The 22,534-nt window shown below is 38.2% G+C and overlaps 1 protein-coding gene and 1 long non-coding RNA gene across 5 annotated transcripts in view; one reads left to right on the top strand and one right to left on the bottom strand.

Annotated features, from left to right (window-relative positions):
- The window catches only part of LOC119646283 (synaptic vesicle glycoprotein 2C-like), a 92,550-nt gene that overhangs the window by 9,299 nt on the left and 60,717 nt on the right, over window positions 1-22,534 (top strand). The window contains exon 1 of one of the 2 annotated variants that reach the window (XM_038046692.1): window positions 17,096-17,658. The exons of the other annotated variant lie outside the window; for it this stretch is intronic. The gene's annotated coding sequence lies outside the window, so the exon portion shown is untranslated. Of the gene's footprint in view, window positions 1-17,095; window positions 17,659-22,534 lie in introns of those variants that run through there. 2 annotated transcript variants of the gene reach the window in all.
- LOC119646284 lies at window positions 2,891-17,052 on the bottom strand. Of its 3 annotated transcripts, XR_005248714.1 has the most exons (4): window positions 16,209-17,052; window positions 3,723-4,120; window positions 3,432-3,629; window positions 2,891-3,041 (listed from the first exon to the last, which is right to left on the bottom strand). It is a non-coding gene; the product is annotated as an uncharacterized LOC119646284 (long non-coding RNA). The 3 variants fall into 3 exon arrangements; XR_005248713.1 differs by having other exon boundaries at window positions 3,432-4,120; XR_005248715.1 differs by having other exon boundaries at window positions 3,432-4,120; window positions 16,256-17,052.

Here is a 22,534-nt window from a genome sequence, read left to right as displayed (position 1 = left end):
TCAAAATATTTGATGCTATCTTTCGGTATGCACTAGTTCGGCAGTCATTCTGCGCAAGGAATCTCGTGAAGGTCAACATCGGAGGATTCGTTGAAGCTCTTGGCACAGATAGAGCTGCGCTGCAAGACGCTTCAGAGATTGTAGTGCTTTCGTAAATTAAGTTATGAACATAGTAACGACCCAGAAGGCACCCGACTGTAAAAAGCCTCCCATGTATTGGCGAGCAACGCAAATTGCCAACCTGCCGAAGGAGTGTCATAAGCTTTAATGTTTGACATAGCTTTTAACCGGCCGGGAGGAGGCAAGCACCACAAAGACAGATGTGATAAACCGAGGTTCTGCAGCATAATAAACAAGAGCGAAGCTCCCCGTTGTCAAGAGCTGTTGGCAACAGTTGATGAGTTAGATAGTGGTGCGTGCAGAACTCATTAAAAACCGATCACCCGAAAAATCGGGTCCCTGCAGAAACCCTGTTCACACTGGGGCACCACATTAGATGGCCTATTTTCACGTGTGCTTTTAGGTTTTCTGTTTTTAGAAGAAAAAATTACTTGGAATTCAAACCAATTGTGGACATTACATTAGTCATAGTCCGAAGAACTTTGTAAATTTTTTGGAAAAGTGAAGCCAACAATTAAAAAGTTACCCGACATCATTCCGATGAAAGTCGTAACTAGAGTTCTCCAACTGCGGGACACGTAGCGAATCCAATTTTAAAACTTTAAATTTTGTATTATTCACTTATTTCCTGAGAATATGAACCTCAATACGGGTGAAAATAATTAAAAACCAAAAATTTTGCAGCTGTTGAATTTCAATTTTTATCAGTTTTTTCTCACAAATAATGCAAAAAAACACCCTTAAAAATGTTAGTTCATATTCTTGGTAATTTGATAAAGAAGCATAGTTCCAGGACTCTGGGATGTCATCTACATACTGATTGCTGTATGCTTGACATGGACGGGAAAATGTTCGGAAATCTTATAAGGAGTAGATTGCTGCTGGAGAATTATCCCCAATACCATTCAGTTTTAGAGCAGAGAGATCCATACTAAATGCTGTCGTGGAGGTTGTGGATGCTGTCCACCGAGTTAAAACGAACACACCGTTGAATTAGACGGAAAGTGCTTCTCTTAACGCTTGATGCTAGAAGTTAAGTAAATGGCAACAAATAAAAGCAGCGGCGGACAAGGCCGCAGTTGGAGGGTTTCTATCTCTAGCAGGAGACATTTATTCATGAATGCAACGAAGTCCCATCTGCTCTTCTTGCATCTTGCGTAAGTATAGAGGCGGGTAGCTTTGCGGGTGGCGCCTGCATACTGTCCTGTCTTAGAACCGGCTGTGATGGTGATTGTGAGAGTAATCCTCGTTTTCCTCCTTGCGAAGGAAAAAATAGCACCAAGGAAAAAAATTGCACGCGAAGAAAGACAACATACACTAAATAAGGGTAACTCTCTTGGTAAAACTAGTCAAGAAACAGTCGAACTGCGCGATTTATCAGCAACTTAGAAGCGTGGCAGAACCGAAACCGTGATTCGATTGATTATTTTTATATTCAGATTCTAAGCGGGCTTGGAGGCTTCCAATGTTTCCTGTAGAATATTGGTTCTGCAATGTGGCAGTGCACGACTCCAATCATACCTTTTTTCTTGTGCACAGTAGGATGGAATTCATCAGCAACTTTATGTAGAAGAGCTCTCTCTAGACAGGATTTATCAGGGACATGCAACACTGACAGAGTGATAGATATATTGCACATTATGTTCAGGTTTTTGTTCTCGCAAAGAAGATTGAGCTCGACCGGGGTGGGGGACCGGATGGCAATCCCTTCCTCTTCTCCCTTCCCTTGGTGGAGAAAATTCTCTAGCTTGCATGCTCCCTGAGACGGCAAAACGGGAACTAGTCCGAAGTAATATCATCTGTCAAATGTTTCTTGGCACATTCTTTGATGACAGCGAGGTGTGTGATTGGTAGTCCACTGACGCAGTACACAGACATGCTCACCTATCCTAGCCAACAAAAGGTAAATAAAACATAACAAAATAACTTGAAAATAGAAAACGGATTTCGGAGCTCGGAAATTAGAACAATTTATTCTAATTTTAGAATGCTACATGTAAATAAATTGTTTTTTTCTAATTTCCAAGCTTTTCTAATTTCAGCAAATTCTAACTTTCGAGCCGCTAGTGTACTATAATTTTTGGTAATTGACTGCAAAACCCCCTTTAATTTCATCCTACAATTGTGAAGTTAATAGTAAATAAGCTATAATGTAGAACATGGTCCAACCAAATTTGGTAGTAAACGCGTTCTATTATGACAAAGTTATAATAGTTTAAAGTTGTCGCTTCATTGCAAATGCTAAGACTTTGAATGTCAGTAGCACGCGAAAGTGAATATTCTGACAAAACATGGTTATACACATTTCGTGTTAGGTATTCATAGACCGAATGTCCACTCATATGTTTTTATGTAAGAAATACACAAAACCTTTCATACCTGAAGCGTCCAGCTTTTGGATTTTCTGGCATGTTTTTATTGGAATTTCTATTCCGGGCCCCCGAAAAAAATCCGGGATCGGGCGAAATGCAATCTTTTCCAGCCCCCCACCCTCCTTTACGAATATTTTCAATCAAATTTACGCCCTCAGCCCTTGAAGAATCAAATTCATTATTCATAAACGATTTAAAACTCCTCTACTTCTACTAATGAACTTCTCAAGCTGGGGACGTTCTCATTTCGTTATTCACCTCCGGAAACATTTTATCAATCGTCCTAGAAATAACTGACACAAATATGCCGAGTGATCGATATTAATATCTAGTTTGATATTTCATTAAGCTATAAAGCCGATTTTATATATTACAAGCAATTTCTTTGGTGCTGTAAAGTCAATTTGATTTGCATTCTCATAGGTGCATAGAACTATTCAAGAGTTGCACCGCCAGCCTATTCAATTTTCTACTTTGGCATAACTTCTCCATTGGCTTTCCACTCCACTCGATTAAAATGCAACGTTAGTGCTATCCTCCAACACTCTCCTGGAATGATACACATATATTCAATAATAAATATTCAATCTACGTCAATGGCCTGTTAGTTCTACCGCAACATTGAATAAAATGACTGAACTTGAAATTAATTGATTGCCTTCTATCGATTTTTCCCATTCGAATGTTATTCGAGTATATTTGAATGTGTCTCTGAATGTTATAAAGCGTGAAATCACGGAATGTTGACGTTTTTGGCACCGTTTAATTATCGGAAAATTATCTAGTTGCCAGTAAATGACACAGTCTGTTAGCGAATTTAATAAAACATATCAATAAACATTTAACTGCCGCATTTGCTAAATACCTTTAGTCTTTAAATATTATTACTATTTCCATGAAGTTAGCATGTTAACAAGACCTTCAAGCAATGATAATTACCACATTACACGGTTAGTGCGATTGATCCCCACGCGAGAGTGTAAAACTGCAGTTCCCCAATTCCTGCGAAAACACTTATGGGGTAGGTTTTTGGCTATGTATATCCACCAGGGTAATTTATTTAATGTCCTAGATCGTTGCGCTCAATTGGTCTTCAACTCTATCATATCAATTCGTACCCAAAATACATGAATACGTCTATTAGTATGGAATTAAATAAATCAGTTTAGATCCCACACATTTCAGATACTTCGATGTCACTTAACAAAACTAAATGTCTCACATGCTCACGTTTTGGTAGCATGCTGGCGAAAGAAATCATTTTCATCTCGTGACCCATATTTCAAGGATTACAATATTCAGTGTCCGTTTGAAATCACTTTTTTCTTTTTCCTTATGTAACTAAAAATAAAACAGTAAGTATACATAGACATGAGTGATTTTGATTGTTATCATTATTTCGGCAAAAAAAACGAAGTGTCTGGTGTCAACGACTTCCCCACAAGACTTTCTCACTGTAAGAACAAAGCTATCTTTCGGGGAGTCCGTGGCAGCCATTGTCGTCAATGATACATTTTTATTGTCAGAAAAATTTATAAATATACTAAACATAATGAGCTTTTCTTCATCAGGCTAATATATGTCTTCTATATTTGCTCGAAACGAATTTTTGCTTCCATCGTGTCTATCTGAAATATCAAAAGAAAACATTATAAAGTTTATTTTATTTCCTCATTTGATCCTCAAAAAAATGGAAACCCCTTTTTAATAAAAATTTCGTGTTAATGATTGCGAATCTTGTGTTAATATTTAATTTGAAATGTTCTGAGTTTTCCGGACTTTTTTGTTCAAAAAGCAACCGCTCAAATGTAATTCAATTTCACGCGTTTAATGCATAGTGCAGATAAGATAAATTGTACCGAATAAAACAGTTGAAAACTTAATTATTTATTCTAGTCTAATTAAGCAATTGCCTTAATTGTAATTAAATCAATTTAAACCTTGGGGAGCTTTTGGTTTTTAAGGTTTTGTGCGAAACAAAATCTTATTAAAATCGATTCAATGCCTGTCTGTCCGTCTGTCGAACGAACTGTTACAAAATTTGGTGAAGACATGTGGCCTGTGTGTCCCTTTATATGCAGTGAATTTGAGGGGGACTCCCAATATATGCAAAAAGAGGGTTGTACTTTGTTTTTCACAGAGTATGGTCGTGTGGGATATCCACTGAAAATATTGATCTTATTTCTGATATTAGATGAAACATATGAGAGTGATGGCTCAAAACGTGTTTCCGAGGTCTCGTTCTCAGAACCTATCCAACCAAAGAATCTGAAAAAATCACAGTGATGTATCTATACGAAATCTAGGCCTCAAAAACATGCCGTTCCGATATCTGCACAAATGAGGTTAATAATAGTATTTTACTATGTTTTAGAAATATATCCGAAAATTCCCCTTAGAGGGGTCATCCCGTGTGTCGGATCCGCGAAATTGATTTTTTTTCTGGCATTAATTCCATCGAGATATAGTGTAGAATATATGCGCAAAGTGATTTGTTGATATTAAGAGTCGTTCGGAAATTACAGTGTTAAACAAGTCAAGGCCAGGTCACATGCCAGGTTTATGTCGATCGTCGTAATAAAGCGCGTATTTATCGGTCCAAATGACGTTCGAATGACTTTGCTAAAATCATACGAATTGAAGCCAAGGCCTGTTTCACTTCAAGAAAGGTTTATGGATTAGGTAAAGCAGATTAATGGTCAGTTGAGATTATATGGTTGAAAATCACATTCTACTTTTTAAATGCGTTTTTCTCGAAACTGCATGTTGAAAATCACCGGCCACCATAGTCCAAAATCTATCTAACGAAATTCTTTCAAACTTTCACGACTTATTAAGAACATATTTTTACGGTCCGCAAACTAGAATAATTGCGATCCATTCGGTAGTTTTTTTATTCATCGAAAAAGCCTTGAAAAAAACACCAAAATTCACAAAAAAAAAGTTTAACAAGGCACCAACAATTTTGCTTTCAATATTTTTTAATAATCCTAAAGGGCGGACTGTGGTAAACACCTTTTTTTGGAGATGGGTGTATAAGTCGTTGTATACTTCAATAAAACGGTCTTCACACGAGATGACCCTCTTAACTTAACTCCTAGAAGTACAAAATTTGGCAACAGTGTAGCTGCAACATAATCCAACGATTATTAACAAAGTTATTGAAAGTTAAAATATTGCATTCCATGTAAATTTGTTGCATTCCAGGGCGTGTATGACGTCATCATCATATGTATATGAAGCGCCGAGCTTCCGGTATTCTGACTTGTTTGAGATTCATTGACACTGAGGCTGTGGAATTTATACACCCTAAAACCAACTCTCACTAAGCTACGAATGGGGTTTTCCCCGAATTTGTAGGGGAAAGATCCTACCCCATGACCCTCCTTTGGCGTTTTGCTTTTTATGAGAGTAAGTCATTAGGCTTCACTCTTTTGAAGTTCTCACTGTATTCGCACAACTCAATGTAGATCTTCATTTCGAATCTACCACAGAGCGTCTTCTCTGCTCCTGAGCACTGTGTTCTGGAAAGTCTTAACCACTTTCAAGTTAGTTTCATTGGTCATAATGTATGCGTACGTCCATATTGGGTTTAAAATCTGCTTATAGATTAGGAACTTCATGTACCCAATAACCAGCAAATCTGTTTGTGTCTGGCTTTAACTTTTCCTTTTTTTGGAATGAATCTTTTTTCGGCAGGATTTAGCATGAAGTGTCATATCCAAATATTTAACTCCATTCACCCTTGGCATGTTTTGCACGTTGGTCATGGCTTTAGCTGGATTCAATTTTTTGTTAATCGAGTTAATGTAAATCGATTTGGTTTTGTTTAGTTTGATTTTTCACTCCCTCATCCAATCTGAAATGTTAATAATTTTTTGTGGCTGCTTTGATAATATTCATAAAATTTTGGTTTATTTCGGGAGGTTCCTAGGTAATTTGCATAGTATAACTGGTGCCACATCAAAAAATATACAACCTACAACCTGCTACGTGTAAACGGAACAGTTCTACGTTTAAATATTATTACACAAAAATACGCAAAACCTTTCATACCTGAATTGTTCAGCTTCCGGTTTTCTACTTGTTCCTTGCGTAGGGTTTGTTAATTATTTTTTGTACTTGTGTAATTTCCGTCCTTTGTTCCCTTTTATCATCATCAACGGCGCAACAACCGGTATCCGGTCTAGGCCTGCCTTAATAAGGAACTTCAGACATCCCGGTTTGGTGCCGAGGTCCACCAATTCGATATCCCTAAAAGTTGTCTGGCGTCCTGACCTACGCCATCGCTCCATCTTAGGCAGGGTCTGCCTCGTCTTCTTTTTCTACCATAGATATTGCCCTTATAGGCTTTCCGAGCGGGATCATCCTTACCCTTACGGATTAACTGACTATTGACCCGGATTTTATTCACAAACTGACAGTCATGGTATCGCTAATAGATTTCGTCGTCACGTAGGCTACGGAATCGTCCATTCTCATGTAGGGAGACAACAATTCTTCGGAGGATTCTTCTCTCGAACGCTGCCAAGATTTCGAAACTTTTCTTGCTAAGAACCCAAGTCTCCGAAGAGTACATGAGGATCAGAGGATCAGTGTCTTGTACTGTAAGAGCTTTGACCCAATGGTAAGACGTTTGAAACGAAACAGTTTTTGTAAGCTGAAATAGGCTCTGTTGGCTGTCAACAACCGTGCGCAGATTTCATCGTCGTAGCTGTTATCGGTTGTGATTTTTGACCCTAGATAGGAGAAATGATCAACGGTTTCAAAGTTGTAGTCTCCTATCTTCATTCTTCTTCCCGTTTGTTGGAAGTATGTTATTTTCCTTTTTAAGGTTCACTGTCTGTCTTTTTTTTCTTTTGAGGAGATGGAAATCTTCAATAGACACCGACCTGCAGATACGTATTTTTTCCCGGACTAATTTGCTTACGTCCTGATGCCGTCCATGCGTCAAGAATCCTTACCCATTTCTCGACAGGGCCAATACCCGTCCTGGCGCGTCGGCAGAGGTGAACGCAGTAGCATTTTTCCGAGGCTTGTGACTCAATTCGATCATTTTGTTTTTAACAACGTTGTATGCATTTTCTTAGTTGGCCTGTCGCGGGGCCTGTCACTAAGAGAGATTAGGTAGGATTTAGCATAGCGGAATAACTCCAACTATCCGTAGCCCTCACAATGACGAAATCTATGAGCGATACCATGACCATCCAGTTGTGGATAAAATCCGGCTCAATAGGTTACGGTGGGCGGGTCACTTAATCCGTATGGATGAGGATGATTCAGCCCGGAAAGTCTATAAGGGCAATGTCTATGGTAGAAAAAGTAGATGAGGCTGACCCTGCCCAAGATGGAGCGACGGCGTAGGCCAGGACGCCAGATAGCTTTTGGGGATATCGAATTGGTGGACCTCGGCGCAAAACCGGGATGTCTGGAGTTCCTTTTTAAGGCAGGCTTAGCGCCGTTGATGATGATGATGATACGTTATTTATCTCTTTCCCTGATCTCAGCATGTGATTTTTGTTTTACTAAGAATAGTACAAAGTACGTTGCCTCAAACCCTCCTCCTTTACCTGGGCTTAGGGCCAGCACACTATGTTAATAGCATGGCCGAGTTTGCACGTATTCAATTGTGTAGAACGAGACACGTATACATAAATTAATTTTGGAAAAAATCGGTAATTTTTGAACGATATTTCTCTCCGTCTGAAGTTTTTCTTTCTAAATCCATATATACTTGAAAGGATGTTGACGTGTTCAGCATCTACTTTCGAAATGAAGTAAAGCTTCAACTGCTCAATATAAAACAAAGCTTCTTTACTTGTTACACGTGTTTTTTCTTAAACATAAATAAGTAGAAAGAAGAGAAGTTAAAGAGATTCTTATTCATGCGCTTGTGGTGGCAATGAAATGGTCTGAGCTATGATATCCATGATTTGAAGCGTTCCATCCTTCGTGCATAGATTGTGGTCTACATTTGCATAGGACTTGCAGCAAGTTGGCTTTTCGCATAATTGTTCCAAAAGAGACTCAAGTTCGTTTACATCACTTGTTTCAACAGAAACAATTTGAAGTAAACAATTTTGAAGTAACCCCTGGAAAACCTGATTTTATGAAACAATTTTTAACTGTGTTTTTTTTAACTCTCTTCTCTACAGGTTTCATCCTTAAATGCCATGTTTTTTTCGCGAATGGCCGTATGAAACAACGCGGTCTCATCGCAATTGAAAATGTTTTTTCTGAAAATTCAGCTCATGAATCTTTTAATTTGATGGCTCAAATCGAGTCCACGGATGCTCGTCCATTTATTGTTTTATATTTAATGGCATGCCTCGTTCTGGATTTTTCCAGCCAACCCAAAGATGCCTTGAAATCTGTGATGCCAGAAGTCTTGGAGATTTCAAAAGCTTTCTCTTGAATTAATGTACCCGAGATCGGTATGTTGGTTGTTCGCGCTTTACAAAACCACCCTTACAGATATGTTGCCTTTTCTATAGCAGATTTCGCTGTAATTAGATACGTAAAAGGCCCTGATCCTGTTGAAACACTTCTGAAATTTATACCTATTAAAGAGCATAAATGTGAGTATTTAATTGAAGCAGTTCTGAATGTTTTAGAGAATCATCATATTCTGATTAAAGATTGTAGAAGACCAAGCTACGACAATGCTTCAAATATGTCAGGAAAATATTCTGGTCTACAAGCAAAAATCAAGGAAAAATGCTAACTTTCCACCTCTGTACCACGTGTGAGATCCCTGCACTTACCGCTCATGCCGCGGAGCGTGTATCAGAACTAACAGGTATGAACGGGTATGAAAGGTTTTGTGTTTCCCTATGTGAGGAACATAACGCAGTTCTCCATTGGCTGATAACATTGACTCGAGATATTTAAATCACTCAGTTCTGCTAGTGACCTGTCCTGAACTAAGCAATTTAAATACCTCGGGTCAATGCTATGAACCAATGGAGAATCGCTTTATGAAATTGCTTCACGCATTAGCGCAACCCGGATGAAGTTGCATTCCACAACTGGTGTTCTTTGTGATTGACGTTTCGGCAAACATCTCAAATCTAGAATTTACCGAAATGTCGTCCGTCCTGTCGCTCTCTACGGTTCTGAGTGTTGGCCGACTATAAAAGACAAGAACACCGGCTTGCGGTAATGGAGACGAACACATTGCGTTTGACTAGTGGCGTGACACGTTTTGATCACATTCGAAATAAGGATATTTGCGATCGATATGAGGTTGAACTGATCGTGGAAAAACTGCGAGAAAGGCGTCCTCGAGGGTATGGTCACGTAATTCACGCTAACAAGAATTCACTTGCAAAGATTAGTCTGAACATCGAAGTCGATGGTAAACGACCAAAAGGCCGACCGAAACATCGGTGGGTTTATACGCTGGATGGGGATTGAAAAGCCTCGCGATTACATCCAGATCAGGCACTTGATAAAATAAAATGGTGAAACCGATCACGATGAGCTGAGCTCACTTGTGGACGAGACAAAAGCTGAAGAAAAAGAAGTAGATGTGAGGAGCGATGAGTGCCTGACAGTTCCATGTCACATAGTTATAAATTCTTTTGGCCTCCATTTTTAGAAAGCGATTTAAATAAATCATTTGATGGAAAGCACTGTATTGATAATAGTCAACCTCATACGCTTCATAGTCAGAATTTAATATTATTAGCAAATGTAAAGAACTTAACCTACAATGGATACAAACAAGTCGGAGTACTGCAAGCTCGCGCTTCGGGTATAAAGGTTTTAAGTTCATCTTATGTTGGAGACTTTAACGCACATTTTTCTATCCGCATATAGCTACAAATCCAACATAATCCTTCATATTTTTCTAAACTACAAAGCATACATACATATTACAGCCATAGATATTATCCTCCCCTTAAACAAACAAACTGCCTAGTTCCGAATACTGTACATAACGCTGTTCTCCATTGGCTAATAGCATTGACTCGAGATTTTTAAATCACTCAGTTCTGTCAATCGAGACCCACTAATCGAGACCTTTCATTTGATACTCCACGCGACTATATCCGGTGAAAAAAAATTTTGAATCCCCCCTTTGCATGTATGGGGAGCCCCCCTTTAAAAAGCTACAACGATTAGCAAGGCATTCTGTGGAGTCTTAATATTTCCAACCCCTAAATGGGATTTGTTTTTTTCTACTTTCAACTACCTTAGGAGTAATGCGATTTTTAGGAATAACATTTATGACTGCAAATGTGTACTGAAGATTGCAATCAAACGGTGAGTCTTTTGATTCACAAAACTTCCTTCAACTGTTGCATAACACAATTTCTAACACCTGAGCCGCTAATTATAGTTTTCCTCTTTCTAACAGGATTGATTCATCATCAATTTCAATTTCTCTCAAGTAATTTGTAAAGCTCTGTACTCAGCATTTGTTCAGCTCTGAACTTCTTAAAAATAGTTTCACCCTTATTTCTCCCAAATGTTAACCGAAAGCATTTGGCGACAGTACGCAGGTGCTTTCCACTGGTTTTCCTCAAAACATTTTCTTTCCCCACCTTTTTACACACACGCCAGAACTAATTAAATTTATGTTTCTTTGGATGACAAAGCGATCATTATCCACTTGATGAAAATTTCGAGCTAAAGTCAAGATTTCGGCCATGATCTACCCTTGATTCTTATTTCGGGAGCAAACAAATCCACCGCATACACTTAACGTAATGTTACAAACACATGTGCTCTATGAATTGTTAAATATGTACATTTTTTGGCAAGCAAGACATTTTATTTTAAAAGCCCCAGACCAAGAAATAAGAGTGACATGCGACGAAAAGAGCAGACAAAATAGATATTTAATGTATTTTATTCCTTTTGTTTTAAATTTGGTCAGTGGCTGATGGTGGGCATTAGAAAGTTTCGGAAGTCAATGGAATTTTTGAAAAAACTGCCATCAATCTCAGAAAATAATTAGGACATTAATGTTTTTTTTTTGTTTTGGATAGATACAACTAAAGAAAAATTTATGGATGGAAAATCGGAGAATTGTATGTATATAAAATATATTTCCCATAAAGTCCAGCGCGCTCTCCACCTGTTCAATCGGATTAGGAACGACCCGCCAAAGAAAGGGTGAAAATATGTTACTAAAAATCAGGGGCGATTTTAGGCACCGAAAATACAGACAAATTGTTGCAACGACTACATCTTAATTCAGTTTCCCCAAACTGGGACGACATGCTGTATCTGGTCTCAGTTTAGAGATGGAACCTAACGATAAGCAATCAAAAAGTGGCCCTCCTACATTCGGCATCATTCATGCTAGGATCATACTCGTGGTGGAAGGCTTTTCCCAAATGTACCCTATGTGCGGTTCAAAATTGAGTATTTGAAAGACCGATCATATTGGCTCAAGGAAAAAGCCCAATTCTTGATTTTATTCGAGAGGTACACTTCCGCTACAAAACCTTTTCCCTGTTCGTCCCAGTTTTCTCTACGTTTGAAAGTAACGTTATATGTTTTATCAAACAGATGAATCAGAATCAGAACGCATTGCGAAAACTGGATTCAGTTCTCCCGATAACTCTTCCAACGCTCGGTGTCCACCTCCCACGTTCATTGTTTCTCCATAGATTTGATCGAGTTAATCTATGAGCTTTTCCCATTGCGGTGGTCTGAATAAAAAAATCCAAGAACTGCAAGTTAAGCAATGCATTTAGAACTGCGCCGGATGTCGTCCTCATGGCACCGGTTATACCCAAACACACAGTCCTCTTCAGTGTGGCTAGCTTACAGCGAAAACTCGTTTGTTTCACCTTAACCCACCACACTACGGAAGCATAGGCGAACATCAGTCTAGTGATAGCAACGTATATCCACATTACTACCTGAGGCGCAAGTCTCCATGTTGAGACAAAGGTCTGCCCAAAGGAGCTTCCTGTCTACAATAACTCCCAGAAATTTAACTTATTCAGAGAGTTGAAGGGTTGCACCTCTCATCTCTGGAAGGCAAAGATCATTCAGTTTCCTCTTTTTTGTAAATAATACCATTGTAGTTATATTTGGATATACTAAAAGTCCATGCCTGAAGTATCAATTGTCAATCAAATCAACGAGGCGTTGTGTATTTCTGCACACCGTTCCGAGATCTCGACCAACAATTAGCACAGCCACGTCATCTGCATAAGCTTGAACGTGTATTGGCAGATTTTGCAGTTCGCTTAGTGGTGAGTCCATTAACATATTCCACAGAAGCGGCGATAGCACACGACACTGGGGCAGCATATCGTTGCTTTCGTTCTTAGTTAGCGATCAACACCCACTTCAGCACACAACAATCTCTATGTTAGCATAACATAGATCCACTTAATTAAAGTTTCATCAACACCATGGTCTCTGGGGGCATTACAGAGCTTTTTGAAAGGCGCACAGTTAAACGCTCCTTCAGTGTCCACGAACACCCCCATCGCGTACTGGACTTTCACAGTTTTGACCTCTATCTTTGAAACCAAATAATGAAGAACTGACTCACAGAAGTTTCCACGTTGGTAAGCATACTGGTTTTCATTTAATGGGTGCGACCTTAGCGCCTTCTCGTGAATGTGACACTCAACCAGTTTCTACCGACATTTCAGCGAAAATGATGTTAAGCTGATTTGCTGAAATTCTTTGAATAGTCATCTTTCTCAGGCTTAGGTACGAAGAATACCTTAATCTTCTGCCAAGAGGAAGGCACGTAGCCCAGAGCAAGATATCCTCGAAAGATATTTCTCAGAAGCTACTCTAACTGTTCAATGCACATCTTTTGCATTGTTGTATTGATGTCATCCATGCCAGGTGCTTTGAAGTGTTCGAAAGATAGTTTAGCAGCTCTCGCAGTGTCCCAATCCCTCTTGGAATACCTTTATATTGATAGGTTTGTAGAAACCGCAATTCTCTCCCAGCTTCTGAGAGCTGTTCTCAGGGGTGGTCTACTTCCAAGAGAGTCTGTATAGACTCAACTCTGGAGTTCATGAAAGTTCCATTCGGTTTTCTAAGAGAGTCCAATTTGACCGACTTATTCTTTTTAAAAACTCTGCACAACCTAGAAGCCCGTCTTTCTTCTTCCAGTTCCTCACAGTATGCCTTAAAGTCTGGCTTTGAACATTTTGCGAGCCTCTTATATTCGATTTCCAGAAGTTTAACGAGTCTTCGTTCTAATTGTTTTTACAAACACGCTTCAGAAGTCATCTGGTGGATTTCCTGAGTCTTTGCACCTTTTTACCGCTTTGCACATTCGAAACAGGACAAGCCTCTACAAAGCACCATAAAGGTGAGGAATTTAGAGGGTTCAATTGATATTCTATCGCCAAGGGAGTCCTTAGTCATTTAGGAAGCTCCGCTTTGTTGCCAGGAAGTTCATAGAACTTTACCCAATCCGTTTTCCTACGATCCCGTCTTTGTATCACAGACTGTTCGAATGCAATAGTTAGACTAAATTCTGAGGGTTGGACAACTCAAACAACTTCGGAGTGCAGATTGTCATTTCTTCTTGGCCCCATAAACATAGAGGCGCACCCTACGTTCGGGTCATCAGACCAACTGAAGTGATAAAATCTAAGGTTGCATTTGCTACTTCCTCAACAAATATGCTGAGCGTTCGCATCACAAGCTAGTTAGAGTTCAATGCCACTTGACTTTGCATACGCTATCAAATCACTTAATTCTTGCATCAGTGGAGGACACAGAATCATAGGGTATGTAAGTGGAGTCAACTATAACGTTTCTTCTCTTGCCATTATCGTGGCACTGTAAGTTCGCAACAACGTCCTAGGAACAGAATTGTCTCAGCATGGGTGCCTCTAACGATTTTGATATCAGGTCGCAAGCTTTCGGTCTCGAAGATCTCTCATCGAAAAACATCCTAGTCTCAATTGAAACGAAAAGATTATTTTTTTGATTAGGGATAAGTCTATTGTTTTCATTTGCAGATATTGATAATTTGGGAGCCAGTTGCTCCCTTCCTCAGTGCTTAGAATCTGCTTAGAAAATAATAGGGTTGTCCTTGATCAAAAAAAAATCTTTTCGTTGCATTGAAACACAGGAAAACCAAAAAGTTGAACACTTCAAACCACGCATCCTAGTCCCTTTTATTGATCCAAAATCACAGATTTGGTTAAAACGAACCCATGGCTTTTTTAGCAGAAATATAGAAGGACAGTCTTGCAACTTTGCCAGCCTTGCTGTCAGTAGATAGGAAGAGGCTTTGGCCTACTGCAAGTTAATTTAACTAACCTGCATGTTTGTGCTAACTGAAAAGTCTGCTGCATCCAGTGCGGATCCGATCGTGGTTACCTACTTCTCCTTACTTTCTGTCGAAAATTCCGCTTTCTTGGGTTCGATTTCTCTGAATATCGTCCCACTCGATGGTGCTGCAACGCCCATGTCCTCATTGCCAAAACTTCGCCTTCTTTCTCATTGCCTTTCATTGTCGTCGCCTGGGAGCCGTCCCAGGCTCATAGTGTGCGAGCTTCATGGATCTACATATCGAGACCAGTTGCGTCCACATCATTATCTTGCCTTTATTCCGTTTTTCCTGGCAGAGGTGGAAGAAAGGCAAGCCTGTAGTCTCCTCCCGTTGGGGCTAAAGTTTCCTGGAAGAATTAGCCAATAGGCCGGGCAAAGTCAAGTTTCCAGTTCCTCCCATTAAGTGAATTGTTGCACTATCCTTTCTAACTGACCGCGCAGTAGACACTGGGTACAGGCTTTCCACTGGAGTGGAGAGCATGTTTTTCACAAATTTCTCCACAACCTGATTTTTCAAAGTCGCGAATGTTTTCGAAGTTAGTGACTCCTTACCACAAAGAGTTACTATCCATTGCTTCCATCTTCATGTCTTTTGTGCACCCTTAGTGCTGCTAATATAGGCTCCCTCATCACAGCAAGGTAATATCCGAGGAGTGCATACAGGGTAATAAAAAAATTGTTTAGTAGGGGAACTCAGTAAAACTTTGCACTGTAGTGAGTGTTTTGAGGACCCTCGCTACTTCTGACAACCGGAGATATCAACAAAAGCGTTGGCACTGCTGAAAACATAAACCTCAAACTATGTGCAGCTTCTCATTAATGCAAATGTGCAATTATTAAACTTTCCCTGACATATATATAGTAAATATTGCACCGAATCCCCACTTTCTTATAAGAATTCTAATTAACTAATCTAGATATTCCGTAAAGCCATAGGAAAAGAGTCCTAACTTTTATTTGACTAAGGAAAACTGTTACTGTTTTCACTCAACACGTGAAAATTGCAAAATCCCAAGCCAATCTAATTCAATAACGAACTTGAACTTCCTCAACACTTTCCTCATAAAACATTACGCGTATGTCGGCCGACCTTGCTAACTTCCACGAGAGCATATCATTTACATTCAAGGAATTTTCTTAATGAAAAATTCGGCCTTATGCTGAGTTCACGTCGGCATTTGCTAAACACGAACCATTAATATCAGTCAACATTAGCGTAAATGCTGGAAAACGTTATTAGTATTTTCTTTTAAATTGTTCCGTTTCACCGCCGCAGTCTTGATCTAGAATTATTATTTCAGGACCTTCTGACTTCAATTAGAACCACTTGAATGCAGGGTATCGACACATGATCATGATACACATAAACAAATTGCGCTATTTGCTCGACGGCTTCTTTGATACTTCATTGTAATCGGTTTAAACTACAAAAAATCTCACCACGACCGGTTGGAATAGGCGAATCAATTAATTAGATGTTCGCTCACATTTGTCACATGAGAACTTCCACTGTCTGCAAAGCGTTTAACTCAGTGTTGCGAAATGTCCCATGAATGAAAATTAGCAATAAATTAATTGTGTAGAACAGCCTCATAGGTGTGATCCCGTGAGCGGTGCTTCGGATTAATTTGCTATCAAATATAAGCATGCATTTCTCCTCTGACCGACATATTGCTGGAGCTCGCTCCTGGAAAACATACAACTCGAAAATGGCAATGGAATGAACGGAATGTGTTTACTCCTTTGAAGCAAATTTAAATACTTTAATGCCTTCAATATCGACATTCGGTTCAGATTAGGCTTCAGAATGCTGTTGAAAATCCTTGTTATCAACTACGTGATTGATAGTGTCCACTTCCATCCAAATTATCTTCTATGCCTCCTTCAAGCTAATATTTCGTTAAATTTAAAGTGTTCAATCACGGCATAGCTGCAGAGATACATGTATCTGTATGCAATCGCGGTGCCCATGCGCCAACCGCCAACCAATTTAATTTAAACTTTATATTGCCAACCGTAGCTTTCCGTCACTGGTTCTACACACTCTACATGAACAGCACATACATAGGTACTTGGCCACACTTGTTAGCATTCTATCATTGCACTTCTCCATTTTTAAATGTACTTTTAATTAAATTTATTCAATGTCAGTTAAAATGAAAAGTGATTTTCCTCTCTTCCCATGAAAGTTTCTGCTCAAAACAGAATCAGAATTGTATCCGAATCGGACAATCTGAGATCTGTGTTTGTTATGTTTTCAGTGTCTTTTTAGGATTCGAATTTTTTCACGAATTGTTTTTTCGAGTAGATGTGCGGTGTCTGTTCTCGAGAACATTTCACTTTGTTTTCGCTAGTCGTAGTCAAATTTAAAAGGTTTACATAAGTGAGTCTTGGGGAGAAATTAACGGTCAGCAGATCTGACAAACCATCAGTATTTAACTTTTTTCAATTATGTCGGTATTATGGTCTATAATCGCGCCCACACCGTGTAATGGTTCTGTGATACTAATAAACAGAAGAGTTTGAATCCGTTTGGGATTGGCCAACCACTGGCTTGTGCGGAAAAAAAATCGGAAAATCTGAAATTTGAAAAGTGCGTCTTATCTTTTTTCTCATCCCCATTGTATATATGCTGGAAAGCTCGAAAATACGTGATTTTTTAATATATTATATACAATAAAAAGCTCAAAGTCAATGTCCTTTTTGTTCAAATATATTAATTTGTGCTAATGAAAGATAAATCTCAAAAATACTAAGTTGTCAAGATCACAAATATATCAAAAAGTGCTATTCGAAAATTTTCTTTTGTGCATAACCGGATAGATCAAGTTCGCGTTCCTGTGATTATTGGCGATACATAATTGCGGATTCCTTTGCTTCTTTCTTAACAGTGAGTACATACATACAATTTCTGAAAAGAAATGCTCAGTTTCTAGACAAATTAATTTTTTGGCAACGTTACAGCAATTGTAGTGGAAATTTTTCAGGTTTTCAAGTTCTGCCTAATGACTATGATTTGAAATTTCTGTGAATTGATAATAACAAAAATTGTTGGAAAAACGAAAATGCTGGATTGCTCTTTATACGCAAATGGTCAACTGAGGGTGACTCTTTGTTCTCGTTTCATAATCAAATTGTCAGGAAAACTCATTCGCAACGTACCGTTCCCCAACAAAAATTCTTGTCCGACAGCATTAAATAAAAAAAAACAATTTTTCGTCTTTTTTAAGGTACAAATTTTTGGACTTGTCTTTTCCTTGATTATGGAAATGAAAAAGCATTTTTCAAACTAAACAGGGGGCACAGTTATATTTTTACCCCGCAAATAAATATTTCAGAAGCAAAATGTTCCCTTCCTCAGTGTGTTTTGAGATCAGAGTGTTAAACGCGGTGAAGAGCATCTGCATTCCGAAATATCTACATGTAGCATAAGAAAATAATTGTGGCTGTCCTTTATCTTAGAAACATTCTTTCATTTTTTAAAATAGCTAAATCAAAAATGCCTTTTTTTTTCCAAATGCTTATGGCAACTTTGAAGTTTAACATTAAACCACGAGAAAATTAAAGGGTTTAAAAGAAAAAAAATCTTGCATTCCATAACAACAGGACCGCCTCTCAATGGAGTGTTGCATAAGCAGGGTTCGATAGTATTCCACGCTCCGAATGCTACTGCCTTAAGGGGGTCATCCCGTGTGAAGACCGTTTTTTTGGCTTTTTTTAGAAATTTGTTGTGAAGAACTGGATGAAGATACAAATACGAATTTTTACCATAGATTTATTAATATCTTGAGCGTGCATAGTAATTTCCAGTCCGATCGCATAGTTCGTTCTTGAAATACAAAGCAATTTATACGCGCTGGGATCATCCTAAAGAAAAAAGTAAACGGCATTTTAACGTACAGACTTAACTACAGTCCCCAAACTGGGATTATCAAAAAATATTAAAAGCTAAATTTTTGGCGCCTTTTTTTTATGAATTTTGGCGTTTTTTCACGGCTTTTTCAAGGAATAATAAAAAAAACTACTGAATGAATCGCAATTAGCCTAGTTTGCGGACCGTAGAAATATGTTCTGAATAAGTCGTGAAAATTTCAAAGAATTTCGTTGAATAGATTTTGGGCTATGGTGGCAGTCGATTTTCAATATGCAGTTTCGAGAAAAACGCATTTAAAAACTAGAATGCGATTTTTAGCAATAAAATCTTAACTGGCCATTAATTTACTATACCTAATCCATAAACCTTAGGTTTCTTGGAGAAACACATGTACAGCCTTGGCTTCAATTCTTGCCCTTTTATTCCAACATCATTCGGACCGATAAATACGAGCTTCATTACGGTGATCGACATAAATCTGGCATGTGACTTATCACGTGTTTAACACCATAATTTCCGAACGACTCTGAATATCAAAAAATCACTTTGCCCATATATTCTACACTATATCTAGATGCAATTAAAACACAAAACCTTATTAAAATCGATTCAATGTTTGTATGTATGTATGTATGTATGTATGTATGTGTAAAACGGCTAAACCACTGGTCACGAAATTTGGTAACAAGGTGTGGGGGGGGGCTCCCCATACATGCGAAATAGGGGTACACATTTTTTTCATCAAATATAATCAGGTAAGGTATCAAATGGAAGGGCTCTATTAGTACTTTTCGAAAATGATCTTGTTTCTGATATTGGGTGAAACATAGAGGAGGGAGAGCTCACCATGTGTATCCGAAAAAGTGAAGCAGGTCTCGTTTTTAGAACCTATCCAACAAGAAAATCTGAAAAAAACACGATGGTGCATCTTTACGAAATCTAGGCCTCAAAATACATCCGGTTTCGATAATTGAAGCCATGGTAGCAAATCTCCCGAGACGTCTCCAAAGAAAAGTCGTTTTGCGGTGTCGTAGCAAAAGGACCAAAGTGATTCTATTGATATATGAGTTTCTCCAGGCAACGCAGTCAAGTTTCTCTTTTTCTAATGATTTCTCGATTCTTGGCAACACTAACAAGTCAAAAACGCGAATCTCGCTTAAAAATTGGCATATTTGCTACTGGGAAATAAAAAATAACAACAAACTTAAAAAAAAAAAATAGACAGCTTTACATCGTGAATTATGCAGGGAAAGTGCGTATCAAATTTCAAAAGGATCAGTGCATTGATTTTAAGCCGACTTTGAAAGAAAGACGTGTGGGAAAATCGCTTTAAAGATCAACAGATCTGGCGGGCGACTCAGATCTTCGAATGATTAAAATTTCATATCTCCGATAGTTTTGCTCTAATCAGTCTAAAAAGATGACACAACATTCTTGAGATGTTGTGCGTTCATAAAAAAAAACCTCAAGACCAAGTTCGAAAAAAGTGAAGGTTGACAAATTAGCAAACCTCTGATCTCAAATTGAAACTAACTTTACTTATATGTGAACAGTTATGATATAATTTTATTAGATTTACTTGCTCTGAAAGCTTGCAATCTGTTTGGCATTGAGTACACCACTTCTTTATAATAAGAGAGGACAATCCATTCTTTAAGCCTTTCTTGTTAGAAATCGAGAGGTTTTTAAATTTTTCCACCAAATATATCCATAAATTCTCGATAACATTTGGAGGTGGATCAAGAACAGACAGTCAATTATAAAGTAACCGCAGTTGTACACTTACAGTTTTGTGTTTCGGGTCGTTATTCTGGTTGAAACTGGCACAATCGGCTATGTATATGTATATTTTTGGACACTACAGGCAACATTTTGCTTTAGAATCTGTAGCTGCTTATTCTGGTCCACAGTGGCCCCTTTCATAAATTTTCCAGCCCAGCAACTGACATAGACCTCCAAACCATCGCCGACTCACTTCCATGTTTAACTGTTGGCCGTAATTGTTTTCTTTATATTTCACATTTGGCTTTCTCCAAACATACATATTAGTTCAGTCATTAAATCCGAAAATCGGATGCGACTTCCAAATTTTTCTGGTCATGAAACTTTTTTTGGGGAAATCACACTTTTCTCTGATACTACGAACTCTATATCCACCAAATTTTCAGATTTTTTTTGTAAGTGGCTAAATAGATTGGCTAAAAAGATTCTCGAAGGATTCGAATTACTTTCAATTTATATGAGAAAACCAGGTTTTGTTTTTATTGATTTTTATATAAAAAAATTCAGATAATTACATTATGTTAATCGTAGCTCCGTAAGTACTCATCCCGCTGAGTATTGTACCTCATTTTAAAGGGGTTTTCAAGCACTTTAAAAAACTTTAGATCATTTTCTACGGAAAGTTTTTGATTTTGCGTTATTTGACCTTAAAAGTACTAATTTTTTCTAGACATTACGAATTTACGCTTGACGAGCCATAACTCTATTCATATTGTACCTACAAAAAACTAAAACAATCCATTCTTTTTAAGGTTTTGTGTAAAACAAAACCTTATTAAAATCGGTTTACTGTCTGTCCGCATTTTTCTCGGAGACAATTGTAGCGATTCACACCAAATTTGGTGGAAAGGTGGGAACTGTGAACGCTCACACATACAGTGAGTTACATAATTCTACATCGAATTTAAGGGGGGTCCCTATACACGCAAAAGGCAAGTGTACATTTTTTTTTTCATCAAATATAGTCATGGGGGGTATCAAATGAAAGGTATCGGTCAGTACTTTTCGAAGTCGATCTTGGTTTTGAAATTTGTTGGATAGGTAGGAAGTGCGCGCGGTCGAAAATGATCAAAATTTGGTAGATTTAGAGAGAGAAAATATTGAGTATTAGAGTAGTAGAGTGCGTAGTTTCGGAAAAATATTTATTTACTTCAAAAAAATTCTTTTATTTGAAACAAAACATTTTTTATTTTGTAAATATTATTAAAAAAAAGATGAGAGTGGGAAAATACTAATGTACAAAAACGTAGCTCTTTTACCGCTAAAAGATAAATTAAGCAGCTTTCCACTATCGTCTTTATGAAAATAACATTTTTTTTTTTTAAAAAAATCGAAGGAACTTTTTTTGGGTCAATCACTTTTTTTTAAAACTACGCTCTCAAATATATATATATTTTAAATTGCCTTTAAGGATTGTTGGCAATTGCTCTTGTTGGTCTAGCTTAGTGCTCTTGAAGACCCAGGTCTACGTTGTCCATTAAGACCACTTCTCCACTCGATCGTACTCTTTCGACCTCTACAATCTCAGCGATTCCTAGGGAGCTCCCGGTGCGCTTTTCATCCGGTGGGTTCTCCAAAGTATCTCTACCCTTCTTCTTGTTTACATGCATCACGGTGTTACCTAATCTATAGTTGATGAATTTACGGTGTTTTAACTGTCTCCAGGGATCGGTAACCTACGCCTACCGTAGAGAGTTTGCCTTTGCACTTCATCTTGTTTCTAAAGACTCTCCACAATTCTATTTTGAGCAATTAAGCGATCCAAAAGCTCTTTCCTCCTAATATCTGCGAACTGTCGTCATGTGTGCCCCTGGCATTTCATCCCCCGCACATGTTGACACTTCCATTTCCTACCAGCTTGACAATTAAGGGCCTATTAATCGTGCATCACAAATCTGCTCGACGATAATGTTTTTGCGGATTTCCTGTTCCTCACTAGTGAATATTTAGTTATCAGTATTATAGAGGTATGCCTCCGCCTAATGGATCAGTTTTTGTGCGATATGGTGTCCCGTTTGATTGTTTTTTGCCTTTTTAAGGTTTTGCATACAAAACAAAACCTTATTAAAATCAATGACGGGCTTGTTAGACGAGATGTTTAGCTGATGGA

This window comes from Hermetia illucens, chromosome 1 (assembly GCF_905115235.1).
Source record: "Hermetia illucens chromosome 1, iHerIll2.2.curated.20191125, whole genome shotgun sequence".
Taxonomy (NCBI): Eukaryota; Metazoa; Arthropoda; class Insecta; order Diptera; family Stratiomyidae; genus Hermetia; species Hermetia illucens.
The sequence above is the reverse complement of the archived record's forward strand: the minus strand, read 5'-3'. Positions and strand labels throughout refer to the sequence as shown.